The sequence below is a fragment of the Eumetopias jubatus genome, unplaced genomic scaffold, assembly GCF_037043125.1.
Source record: "Eumetopias jubatus isolate StellerSeaLion01/CBP00866 unplaced genomic scaffold, mEumJub1_p1.0 scaffold_3, whole genome shotgun sequence".
NCBI classification, from domain to species: Eukaryota; Metazoa; Chordata; class Mammalia; order Carnivora; family Otariidae; genus Eumetopias; species Eumetopias jubatus.
Genome location: NW_028274809.1, coordinates 90,973,208 through 90,985,928, shown reverse-complemented (window position 1 = coordinate 90,985,928; position 12,721 = coordinate 90,973,208). Strand labels below are relative to the sequence as shown.

General features: G+C 38.1%; 1 long non-coding RNA gene across 1 annotated transcript in view; it reads left to right on the top strand.

The window, feature by feature from the left end:
- The first annotated feature begins 9 nt into the window (after nucleotides 1–9).
- Nucleotides 10–12,721, top strand: part of LOC148164718 (uncharacterized) — a 70,960-nt gene continuing 58,248 nt past the window's right edge. The window contains exon 1 of the long non-coding RNA XR_015767878.1: nucleotides 10–2,116. This is a non-coding gene — a long non-coding RNA (uncharacterized LOC148164718). The remainder of the gene's footprint in view (nucleotides 2,117–12,721) is intronic.

Genomic DNA, 12,721 nt, shown 5'->3' with positions numbered 1-12,721 from the left:
AGAATAGCTTACTCAGAATGTTTTGTCATTTTAAAGGCATATTTAGATGTGTTTACCCCATCAGAATGTTATTTCTAAGGAAATAAGGACTTCTTGCTAAACCCAACAGGGAAATGAATGTATAACATAAAGCTTTGTTAGATGAAGAAGCAAAACCAGACCTCTGGGTTTAAACCCCAGTTCTGTTAGTTATTCACTAAGAGACCTCGGGTAACTGATTTTTCTCTCAATTCTCACATTTCTTCACCTTCAAAATGAATATAATCATCCTTTCTACCTCAGAGGATGGTCATAAGGATTCCAGGAGTTAAGCTACATAAATACACTCATAAAATGGCAGACTCAGGGTATTTCAAAAATATTAGCAATGATTATTATTAATTGCTCATAAAATTTAATATAAAATGCAGAGCAGACAAAAAATTAAAATTAAAGAAAATTATGACTGAGTCCAGAGAGCTAGTACCTAGAGAAGTCAATTTAATAATTCATAACCTTGACATTTCTAGCCAAAGGTTGATGGGATCTCTGTGTCTACTGGAGCCTAGCTGGTGCTTCATGAAGCCCAAGGTGCCATCAGGGTTGGGCCACTCTAGACCCACTTTGGGATATCTGCCCATCAGATGCTATAAGTGCCTGTGCTCTGTACTGTCTGAAATGGCCCCATCTCAACCCTGTCTGAATAGACCAATGGGTGGGCAGCTAACACAAGGAGGCAACTCACTGGTTGGCCAGAAATTGGAGTGGTTTCTCTTGAAAAATATGAAATGGGTCCTTTTAATTCTTTTCTTAAAAATTTTGAAATTATAGGGGTACCTGCATGGCTCAGTGGGTTAAGCACCTGCTTCCAGCTCAGGCAGATCATGAGCTCAGGGCCCTGATATGGAACCTGGGTTGGGCTCCCTGCTCAGTGGGAAGCCTGCTTTTCACTCTCCCTCTGCCCCTCTGCCCCTCCCCCCTGCTCATGCTCTCTCTTTTGCTCTATCTCAAATAAATAAATAAAATCTTTACAAAATTTTTTAAATTATGAATCAGGGGAGATTTGGCATTTGTACTGTCACTCATTCATGAAATATACATTCAACCAATATTTATTGTGTGAGGCATTGTTCTAAACAAGAGCAGTACTGCAGTAAGAAAACTTAAGTTCCCAATGCCACTGGCCTGATTTCTAGTGGAAGGGCAGACAGAAAAATAGATATATGTCAGATAACTATAGGTACTATTAAGAAAATAAAAGTAGATAAGGAGAAAAGAGTACCAGAGGGTAAAATATTAGTTAGAATGGTCAGGGAAGTCATCTTTAAAGGGGTGGGGTCTGAACAGAGGTTTAAATGAAGTGCAAGGGAAGGCATGCAAAGAGCTGGTGGAAGAGCTTTTCAGAAAGAAGGACAGGCAAGTACAGAGGCCCTGTTGTGGGAATGAGCTCAACATATTTGAAGGACCTTCAGGAAGCTAGATGGCTTTCTGTAGTAGCTGAGATGAAAGGTCTTAAGATAGAGTCAATCCAGAGTAGCCATTGTGGGCCATATGGGGGAGGCCCTCATTAGGATGTTAGTTAGAAAGACAGGAATGGAGCACACACCGGAATGAGAGATGCCAGGAATGTAAAACTACATGGCATTTGAATGAGACATGAGCTTTGGCTGTCTCAGGTAATGCTCCTTGCCATTTCCAATCCCTGTCTATGTCTGTCTTGGAAACAAATACCCTTTTCCTCACAGTATCCTCATGGGTATCTACTTGCCACCCAGATGTCCTAGATAGAAGAGCATATAACATCTCATTTGATTATTACTTAATTTGAAAGACTGATAATTATTATCCCATTTTGAAGGTGAAGAGGCTGAGGTACTAATAAGTTAAATGATTTAGCCCAGTTCTCAAAACAAGTTTGTAACAGGGTGTAAGCTAGACCCTATACCTTCTGACTTCACACTATGCGTCTGTACAGTGGGCAAATTAAGTTAATATGCTCTTTCATCTTAGATGTAGCTTGTCTTAAAAGATAAGACTTCATAGAACTAAATTCCTTTTGCTCTCAAAGGTCCGTCTGCAAACAGAAGGGGAACGATCTTATTACAGAAGGGAAGAAGAAGCATCAGATGGCCAAAGGGTAATATTTAAAAAAAAAAAATGGTAAAATAATACTCTTTCTAAACACTATGCTTCACTAGTAAGTTTGCTTTAGCCAAGTCCCAAATACATGGGTTCTCCCAACCACTGCCTTGACTTTTGCCTTTATTTTTCTACCTCTATTCTTACCAGGTCCCAGGCATTACTAATTTCATGTTTAAATTATCTGTCATTCATATCCTAGCTCCCCTATGATTCATACACTGTGCAATACACATCCATAAAATGCAATCAACTAATGCAGGGTAGTTAAAGCTATGGGTTGTGTAATCCATTTCTCAATGTGATATACGCTGTGAATAGGCAACTGCAGTAAAGGGGTGGGAGTTGATTTAAGAGGCTCCCTGGGCAACAACAGTCACAATTTCCAAATGTGCCAAAAATTCATTAGGGCTCCATGTCAGATTGCCATAATCTCTGTAGCAATGGATTAATAAATAGGGTGATGCGTTGTTCTGGAGGCTGCAATGACACATTGTGGATATTCTGTATAAGCAGTGTCTTCCCATGAAAATATTCTTCTCTTGAAGAATTATCTGTTTCCTGATTTGTCTTAATGATACTTGAAGGACTTTGCAAACAAACTGCCTAGGGTAGAAAATGTTGAAATAAATCATAGAGGCCATCAACTACAGTCCAAGCTTGGTGAGTTCTCCAAAGACATTTGATACAGAAGATGTAGGAAAATGTCAGTACCCCTATTTATGTCCTACAGCTAACTAATTTCATCCTAATTTCATTTCTACACTGTGATTCCCCTCTCTGCCTGTGTTGATAGATGGATTTCGTGAATTAATTCTCTAGTTTCCAATGCAGGCAGACTGGACATAAATCCCAGGGTTTTGTAAAAGAGACAGTTCTTCCATGCTACTTATTATCAGCACAAGCACATTGCAGCCTTGGCTTATTTATCAAGATATTGCTACCATTCTGCATGCTTTCCAAGAGGTTTAATGTACTTCACAATGGCTTTTAATGGGAGGTGCTTTACAGTTTTTGTGGTTTGTTTATTACTATTTTTATTAGTTTTTTTATTTCTCCAGGTCTGATTGGGAGAATAGTTTGGACTTTTCTCATTTTTTAAAAAATACCAAGAAAGTGAGACAAGGAAATGAGCCAGGGATTACTGCTTCAGAAGAAACCTCATGGGACAGATTTGTTTGGGCAAGGTTGGCAGCCCATGGGTTTCCCATCTGTGTGTCCTAGGAATGGTGGAGTAAACATTGGCTCCCTGTGTTTACTTTGGTCTGTCTAATTTATAGATTTCCAGCTTGAAAAAGGGTTGATCATGGAGAAATAAATAAAACAGAACTTAAAGAATTTTAAGGACTCCATGTTAATAATAGTTAATATTTATTGAGGAGTTACAATGTATTAGACACTGTGCTACATTATTTAATCTAATCCTCCTAACAAGCTTATGAATTAGTAACTATTTTTATCCCAATTTCACAAAGAAGAAAGCCAAGGTATAAGTTGCTTGTATCATTTCTCCCACATTCTCACAGCTCTTGGAACCAGAATTCCAACCCACACAGATGAACCCTAGGGACCATGTTCTTAACCACCACATCCTGGCTGCCCTTAATGTTGATCCTTGTTGATTCTCTGTTCCTTTCTCTTCTAACCCTCCAAGCTTCTTTATAGGTATTACCTCCTAGCTGATGAATTTTCACTCTATTTCCCAGGGAATGATCTCCCTTGGTGACTCTGATACAAAGACAGCACCTGTTCGACTTAGTCAACTTTGATCCTACAATGTACTACCCTCAAAAGGCAACTCCTATATAACTTTGGCCTGCCCTGTTGGGCAGGGGAGGACAATTACAGTGAATTGATTTAGTCTTTTGGTCTTGTGTAAACATATTATCAGTTACTGAGTATCCATAACAAAAGAAACTTGGTAATGGCAAATGATAAGGTCTATGTAACTCCAGCTGTCTGGAGAAACGTAGGGAATGTGCAGAGACTATTTCCCAAAAGCAGTGCTTGCCTTCTCTGGTAACATAATGTCTAATTTTTAATGAGGTACATGGCTCCCCAGATGAAGACTACATTTCCCATACTCCCTTTGAACTACATATAGTCATATGACTAAGTTCCAGCCAATGGGATGTGAGAAGAAGCAACACAGTGTGTGGGTTATGCTGACATAACCCACACACTTTTTCTCCTTCTGGATGACTAGAATGTGGATGTGGTAGTGTGCTATCTCAGAATGTGCAGAAAAAGCAGCAATGTCATAGGAAATTCAGAGCAAAAGGTGGAAGGAGCTGAGTCTTCATGGAGCAGAGTTAACCACAACAGGGATGTGTTTATTGCCTATCCTTAGACTGTTATACGAGAGAGAAACAACATTCTATCCTCTGTGTACAATGCTAATTTACTTGGAGTAAGATAATGCCCTAATCTAAGCAGGTTAATCTAATCCAAGTCTTTCCCATCTTTTTCAGAATCTTTTTTCTAATCTGTAAGGTAGACCAAAAAGAACATTGAGAAAATAAGAGAAAAACTTTTGAAAAATACAACATAGTTTATATTGTGTATAGGAGAGTCAATAGATATTTTTGAGGAAAAAACACTTTTCCCTAAATAGGCCCAAAATATCAAGATGAGAAGTGTACATATTTTATCAATCACTTGGATTCTAGATGTTTAATCAGCAGGATGTCAAATCTCACCTAGCAGATGAGATTGTCAGTCATGGTATTTTAGTTCTGTTTCAACAATTTACAGAGAAATGAGTATCAACGAATTCTGTAATTGTACCAATGCACTGCTTTTAAAATTTCAGTGGGCAGAAGAATCACCTGGGGGGATTGTTAGATATGCAAATTTCTTGGTCCTACTCTAGATTTGTGTGTGAGGCCCAGAAATCTGCCTTTTTATCAATCAACCAGGTGATTCTCTGGCTCACTAGAGCCTCAAAAGCTACAAGATATGGAAGCTTGTAAGGAATATTAATAATGATAGCAATAATTATACATATATTAATCATTCACTGACATGTCTAGACCAGTATTTCTCTAAACAATACAAATAAAAATAATATTTAAAATGAATTATGCACTCACTATTTGTCAGGCACTATGCAAATTTTTTGACATTATTTCATTAAATTTTCAAAATAAAAAGGCATTTTTTACTAATCTAATTTTTCAGATGAAAACTCTGAGGTTTCGTAGGTTTAGATGGACTTGCACACAGTCTAAACTAAGAAGTGGCAGAACTGGGTCTCTTCTCCAGAGTCCAAGAGCTTAATTCTTGGACACTGAGGCCGCTCATCATTCTTAGCACCGCGATGAGTCAGAGGGAAAAATCACAGTTCAAAATTTAAGTAAGGACAATAATGAGTACAAATGTATTCATTATTTGTATACCTGCCATTTGCAGGATATCATATAGGACCTTTAGAAATAATGATTTCAGGGATTAAAAAAAAGGAAGAACATTAAAAATATGTATTCTGATTTTAGGGATCAAGCTTTTTTAAAATTCATCTTTTTAAAAGTCATCTTAGCTTTTATGCACACACACACACACACACACACACATTTTATAGATATAAAATGTTTTCAGTGGGTTCCCAAGACTGTGCCTACTCTGTGTTCATAATTTTAAATTCATTATCACTTAACTCAAAGTCTTTTGGTGAATTATTTCATTTTTTCTAGTTTAATTTTATTGCAGTTTTTGGTTCTATACTTGGTTAAGCTATGGTTTGCATTTTCCAGTTTTGTCTGTTTTTGTCAATATATATGTGTATAGACTATATATATGTGTATCTGTTTGTGTTTATGCCACATACACACACACACACACACACACACACAAATCATTTATATATGTACTTCCATATTTATTATCACAGATGTCAATCTCCATAGTGATAGGAATCATGATGTGGATTATAAATTCATGTTAACATGAATACTTGTGGGTTTTCTTAATTTAAAAATACATAAGCTAGACACCAGCATATATCAAATCTTAACTGGGTCCTTAATTACAGCAGGAAGTTAAAGAAATTAACATACAAAATGTTACACTTTACTGAAAGACATCAATATATCTCATGCTTTCATTTTATATCAAGAATTTTTAACCAACAGTACTACTCAGGAGAGAAAAAAGTCTCCATTTTCAATAAAAATAAAAATGCTAAAATGAAATAGATTAATATCTAATTTTATACTTTCATTTATATTATGTGCAAAATTATCTCGAATATTTGTTATGGATGAAGTGGCTTTCTACCAAATTGGGCCTTTTCATAGCAGAAAATGTTAACATAAATTGTAGCATAAATCATTGCCTTGTAGAATACCAGAAGGCGCATATAAAAACCCATATCTTTACTGCACATATTTCCCATTAACCATAATCTATTAGTAATTGAAGTTCATTACAAATTCTTGTAGACTTTATTGCTATCATGCTGCATGACATACCGAACCTGGCTTGCATACCAAGAAGTCCTTGCTGGGAAATATCCTATTAACAATGACAGTGCATTTGTCATTGTGATAATAAACCCAAGAGCTGCCTGTAGACTATAAATTATCAAGGCGCCATTTGTGCTGCCCTGGCTTAAAGGTTTGTCAGTGCTTCCCTTTTAAACCCCTGATTCTCAGTGAGTTGTAACTCAACAATCAGAATCTGCAGTGAGCTACAACTTTGCATCCAAGGACTCAGCTCAAGACTCTTTTTGGAACAATTCTTAAGTATGATTTACATTTTCCAATCAAAAAGAACAGAGTTCTGCTGGCTTGTGCACAAGAGTATTGAAGGGAACTGTAAGACACAATCATTTCCCACTAAGAATAATATGTTTAAATCTGGCCCAGATACCTATGGCTATTTAAAATCAAAATTTTAGCAGTCCCAGTTTTGTGCCTTAAAAATATATTATTTAATTCTTAGGAGGGTAACAACTAAACTCAAATGTCAGGTATTCAAGATAACCATATATGCCAGCTGACTTTTCCTTTCATGCAAGATCCCCCACTCCTACCCTTTTTGGATCAGTAATTTGAAAAATAAAAGAATTTGCATGGAACAGGGAGAGAAGCATTGGAGAAGCAAAAGTATTATTGAAATAAATAACCACAACCATGTAAATAGGTGTGCCTTTGGCTTGGAAGCCAGTTTTACCAGTCTATGCCATTTCTCAGCCAAGGAGATGGAAGGCAGCAGGACCAGAAAGGCCCTTTTGCATTACAGGGTAACTGATTCCACAATCTTCGATCTTTCTTACCTCAAAATGGGGTTTTATGTAATTACAGTTACCTGAAAAATCTCCCCAATTCCCAAATTAAGCATTTCCGTGGATATAATCACAGTAAATAAGGCTCTCAAGTCTTGGGGTTACTGCAGAGAGGGAGTGATTGACAGGGGCTGACTTTGTTTGGATACCTGTGCACAGGACTGGATGCTAGGTATAGTAGGAAAGTGGCAGTGAATGAGAAGACAGCCTAGCTCTCTCACAGTGGTTATTGACAGCTAAGAGAGACTAACAAGAAAACAAATATAATATAGGATAAAGTGAGACATAACTGTAAAATTAAGCAGTAGAAATTACTTGAGGGAATATAAAACAATTAATTCTTACTAGACAATTGAAGATTTCTAGAACAGGACACATTTGAGTAGGAACTTCAAGAATCTCATCTCTGTTTTTCATTTTCCTTAGAGACTCCTCTCCCATCCCACTACCCAGTGCAATATCCTTTTCTGGGATATGACACAATGTGAGGGAAATAATAAATTTCTGTTTCAGGAATGACCACTGCCTTGCAGTGGGGAGGACTAATTTATACTTGCCCAACTTCTAATAGTGACAAATACAAAATCATAGCCAAAACATAGCAACTGCTTAGAGAGAGAGGCAGCAACCAAAGCATAGCCAGAAGTAATAAATCTGCTTTTTATTTAAGGGAAACTCTAATATCTAGGTCCATCTAGCCTTCTTCCCATGGGACACTAGGCCTTAAGTTTTGCCTAGTCATTAAGTGGGAAAAGGGAGAGAAAATGGGTTCTTTTATTAAATTTATTCCCAAACATCTTTGAAAGAAAAATTGAATAGTCCAGGTGATATCAGTGCAATCCGTTGCATAGCAAATTTACTGGGAGGGACTATATGCAAAATCCTATTTCTGTGTTTCAGACACTATGCTAAGCAATACATGTATTTCACTTCATCTCTGCAAATCATGAAGGAGATTTTAATATTTCCACTTTACAGGAGAAACTGATACTTAAGGCAAGTGGTACAGTGGGAGTTCACACTCAGGTCTGATTGCACAGGCTGCGCCACATCTAGCCTTGATACACAGCTATTGTCTTTGAACTAATTTCAAGTAATACCTAGAGCACTGAGAGAGCCACTTCCCACCCTCCAAAACTTTGTTCATATTACTAATTAACTATGCATGCTTCAATATTTCTTTCTTTCTTTTTAGGTCCAAATAATTTGATCGATGCTCTTCAGTCATGTCTCATTTAGCTTTACTTCTATATTCAAGAACTATTCCAAAATACAGTCATTTTAAATTTAACTAAAATTTTAAAAAATGTTATTTCCTCATAAGAATTGTTGGTTCCATCAAAGTTACACAATATTCTCTTTGACTTATTTAGAACAAAATCCATAATTCAAGATCCACTTTTCATTTAAAAATACTCCTGGTCTTCGGGCACCTGGGTGGCTCAGTCGTTAAGTGTTTGCCTTTGGCTCAGGTCATGATCCTGGGGTCCTGGGTTTGAGCCCCCCGCATCGGGCTCCCTGCTAAGCGGGGAGCCTGCTTCTCTCTCTCCCACTCCTCCCTGCTTGTGTTCCCTCTTTCGCTGTCTCTCTCTCTCTGTCAAATAAATAAATAAAATCTTAAAAAAAAAATACTCCTGGTCTCTACAACAATGAAGCATAAAGAGTTTACCCATGTCTAGATAAAAGCTCTGCCACACAAACTTCAAATTCCACAATGTACTCAGAGTCTTTTCTTCCTCTCTTAGCATCTTTGCCATTCAGTAATGGATATCTGTTCCTTCACTTGCTTTCTTTTCAAACTTCATCCCAGTGCTCTAATAAAACAGATTTTTTCCTAGCAAGTTTTATGTCCTTTTATAATGGTGAACATGACTTGCATAGTACATGGAGTACTGAAATATTCTGAACAAATGGAGTAGGGTCATTTTGATTCCAAATATTTGCCCAGGCAATAGTTTACCATTTGGAACCAACCTGAAAACCGATGAAAGCATGACGAGCCATCTGCTCATTCCTTCTTTCTCATTCTCAAAAATTTAAAACAATTATTTCTGTTCCTATAGCACCTTTTTTCCCCCAGAGTTTGGCAATTGTCATGTGTATCATTTCACTTATCAACCCAACTTTTCACTAAAATAAAAATAGATCATTCAGAAGAAAGTAAAAACTTACTATGTATTTTATCCAATGGTATCTTCCAAGTTTTCTCCTCATGGGGAACCACACAGTACAAGGACATCAAGTGTCTTACACCAGCCTATGACTTCAATAAGTAAGGGTTTCCTCTCCCTGCCGTGACCAAGTTCCCATGTCTTTTTTTTTTTTTTTTTTTTTTGAGAGAGAGAGAGAGAGCCCACATGAATGAAGGGGGAGGGGCAGAGAGAGAGAGAGAGAGTCCTAAGCAGGCTCCATGCTCAGGACAGAGCCCACTCAGGACTCTATCTCATGACCCTGAGATCATGACCTGAGCCAAAATCAAGAGTTGGACACCAAACTGACTGAGCCATCCAAGAGCCCATGGAATCCTTTTCTGATCACATATTCCATCTGTACCCAGTTTCTAAAACTCTACAAATATGACTTATAGAACTCCTGGTCCATTATAATGAAAGACAACTTACGTTCTAGACCCTGACTCTTTCTTGAGAATACCACTTCTCCCACAGCCCTTTCTAATAGATGTTAGCCCCTCTGTGTTCTCAGACACTGGGCTTGCAGGAGGGAAAGGTGCCCTCTTACCCCCTTACTGCTCCTTCCTGTCTATTTTCTCTTCCTTCTCCATGGAAACACTCAGTTTTGAATCTCAAATGATCAGATGCTTCTACACACCAGTCCTCCTGGCTATAGTTATCAACTCATACTAAGGCCACTTCTTAAATTTGCAGATTTTTGATCCTGCTTCATTGTCATTCTCTTTTTTATTACTATTGCTTCTTGGTGATTTCAATGTCCTTCCAAGCTAATATGATCCTTCTGATACCCTGGCTTCCTAATTTCCTCCTAACTTCCTATGATCTCTTCCCATGATTAAAGCATAGACTTTGTCATTATCTGATCTACATCCCCTCCATATTCTCTATTTCCAGCATCATACTCTTTGACTACCACCTGCCATCTTTCTAGATCACTCCTTCCATGATCTTCTCTTCACTCTCTCTTTGAGCCCATCAGGATACAAAATTCATCCATGATATGTTTAACTTTTGTTTCACTTTTTCTGACCCATCTTGGATTCACTTGGGTGCTTTTAGAACAGATTGGCATTTCAGTTGATAGACTGAGTAAAAAAGATAGCTCCCACCAGTGTGGGTGAGCGTCATCCAATCTGCTGAGGGCCTGAATGGAATAAAAAGTCAGAGGAAGGGCTAGTTTGTTCTCTGCTGGAGTTGGGACACCCATCTTCTCCTGCCCTCAGACATCAGTGCTCCTGGTTCTCAGGCCTTCAGACTAGAACTAGGACTTATGCCATTGGCTCCTCTGATTTTCAGGCCTTTGGGTTTGGACCAGAACCAATATCATTGGCTTTCCTGGGCCTTCAGCTTGCAGACAGCAGATCATGAGTCTTCTTAGCTTCCATAATTGCATGAGCTGGCCCCTTATAATAAATCTCTTTCAATGTATCTTTATATCTCTGTGTAAGTCCTATTGATTCTGTTTCCCTTGAGAACACTAATACAGCTTCTTTTTGAGTTCCTCCTCATTTCCCTGACCTCTTAATTTTGGAGTGACAAGGACTCGATCTTTGGCCTTTTATTTTTCTATCTATGTTCACTTTCATTTCCTTCAGGCTTTAAATTTAATTTAAGCACTCCTGATATGCTGACAACTCTGAAATCTCTCTCTGAATTCTAGATTCACAGAAGCAACTGCCTATGTGGCATCTTTTCTTAAATGTGCAATAGGCTTATCATATTTAATATGTCTAAATACTAAGCTCCTAATCTCCCAAGCCCAAATCAACCTCCTCCATCTCATCTTTGCTCTGTTTCAGTTAAAAAGAATGCTGTCCTTCCAGAGACTCTGATCAGAAACTGTGTATTCCTCCTCGAGTCTCCTCTATTACATCCACCTTATCCAAATACGGTGCTGTAATCCTTTTCCCTCTCTCTGCCTGGATACTCTACTCACAAGACCCGTGACTCTTTCTTTTACCTCCTCAGGTCTTTACTTAAATACCATTCTAAGTGAGGCCCTCCCTGACCTTCCTATTTAAAATTTCAACTCTCTACTTCCAACATTTACTATTTATTTCCCTGTATTATTTTATTCTATAAAATATATTACCATTTTAACGTATATATTACTTATATTTTTGCTTATGGTCTATCTCCTCTGTCCCTCACCGCTACATTATAAACTCCATAAAGACAAACTCTTTTTTTTTTTTTTTTAGAGAGAGAGAGAGAGAGAGCCAACCTGCATGAGCTGGGGGTGGCAAGGAGCAGAGGGAGAGAGAGAGAATATTGAGTGGGTCCTACACTGATGTGGGACTCTATCTCACAACCCTGAGATCATAACCTGAGCTGAAATCAAGAGTCAGATGCTTAACCAACTGAGCCACCCAGGCACCCCCAGAGTATTTTTTTTAATTGCTCACTGCTCTATCCTAGTACCTAAAATAGCATGGAACATAGTAGGTATTTACTAAGAGTTATAGAATGACTAAACAAAACAGCTATCCTTAATGCTTTACAGGACAAACACTGTCACCCTATGAATTATGTGTTAGGACTACAACTTTCAAATAATTGTTTTGAATTTTACACCCCCACCGGCCATCCTGAGTATCACAAGGTTTCCAGTCTGCTGCCTTAGTGGCAGGAGCCCATTCCTTCCCTGCTGAGTACAAAGCAATCCTCAGAGGGAAAGCCCAGTACTGTATTCTTGTATGAAAGAAAACTTGTGGTTTTGATGTGTTACAGTCTAAGTGTGAGTATTGCCCAGTAGTTTGGTGAGTACTCACCTCCTTCCTTCCTGCAGCATAGCATTTAGGAGCCAGCAACATCTTATTCTTAATCTGAATCATTTCCCACAACACATACATTCCTCACAGTGTATTCTCTTCTACATACTATGTTTGTGAGTTTATGCTTGACTCTATCTCACCACAACCACCTTTTGTAAAATCAGCCTCCATCAGTCAGGGCCCAACCAGGAAAAGAGAAACCAATCCAAGTATGTAAAACAAACACAGGGAATTGGTTCCAAAGTTATATAGGGGCAGGGAGCATTCTATAAAGCCACTCAGTACAGAGGGAAGCAACAGAGATGAGCAACAACAGGAGGCCCCTACAATCCCAAGTTTGAAGGGCCAAGAGA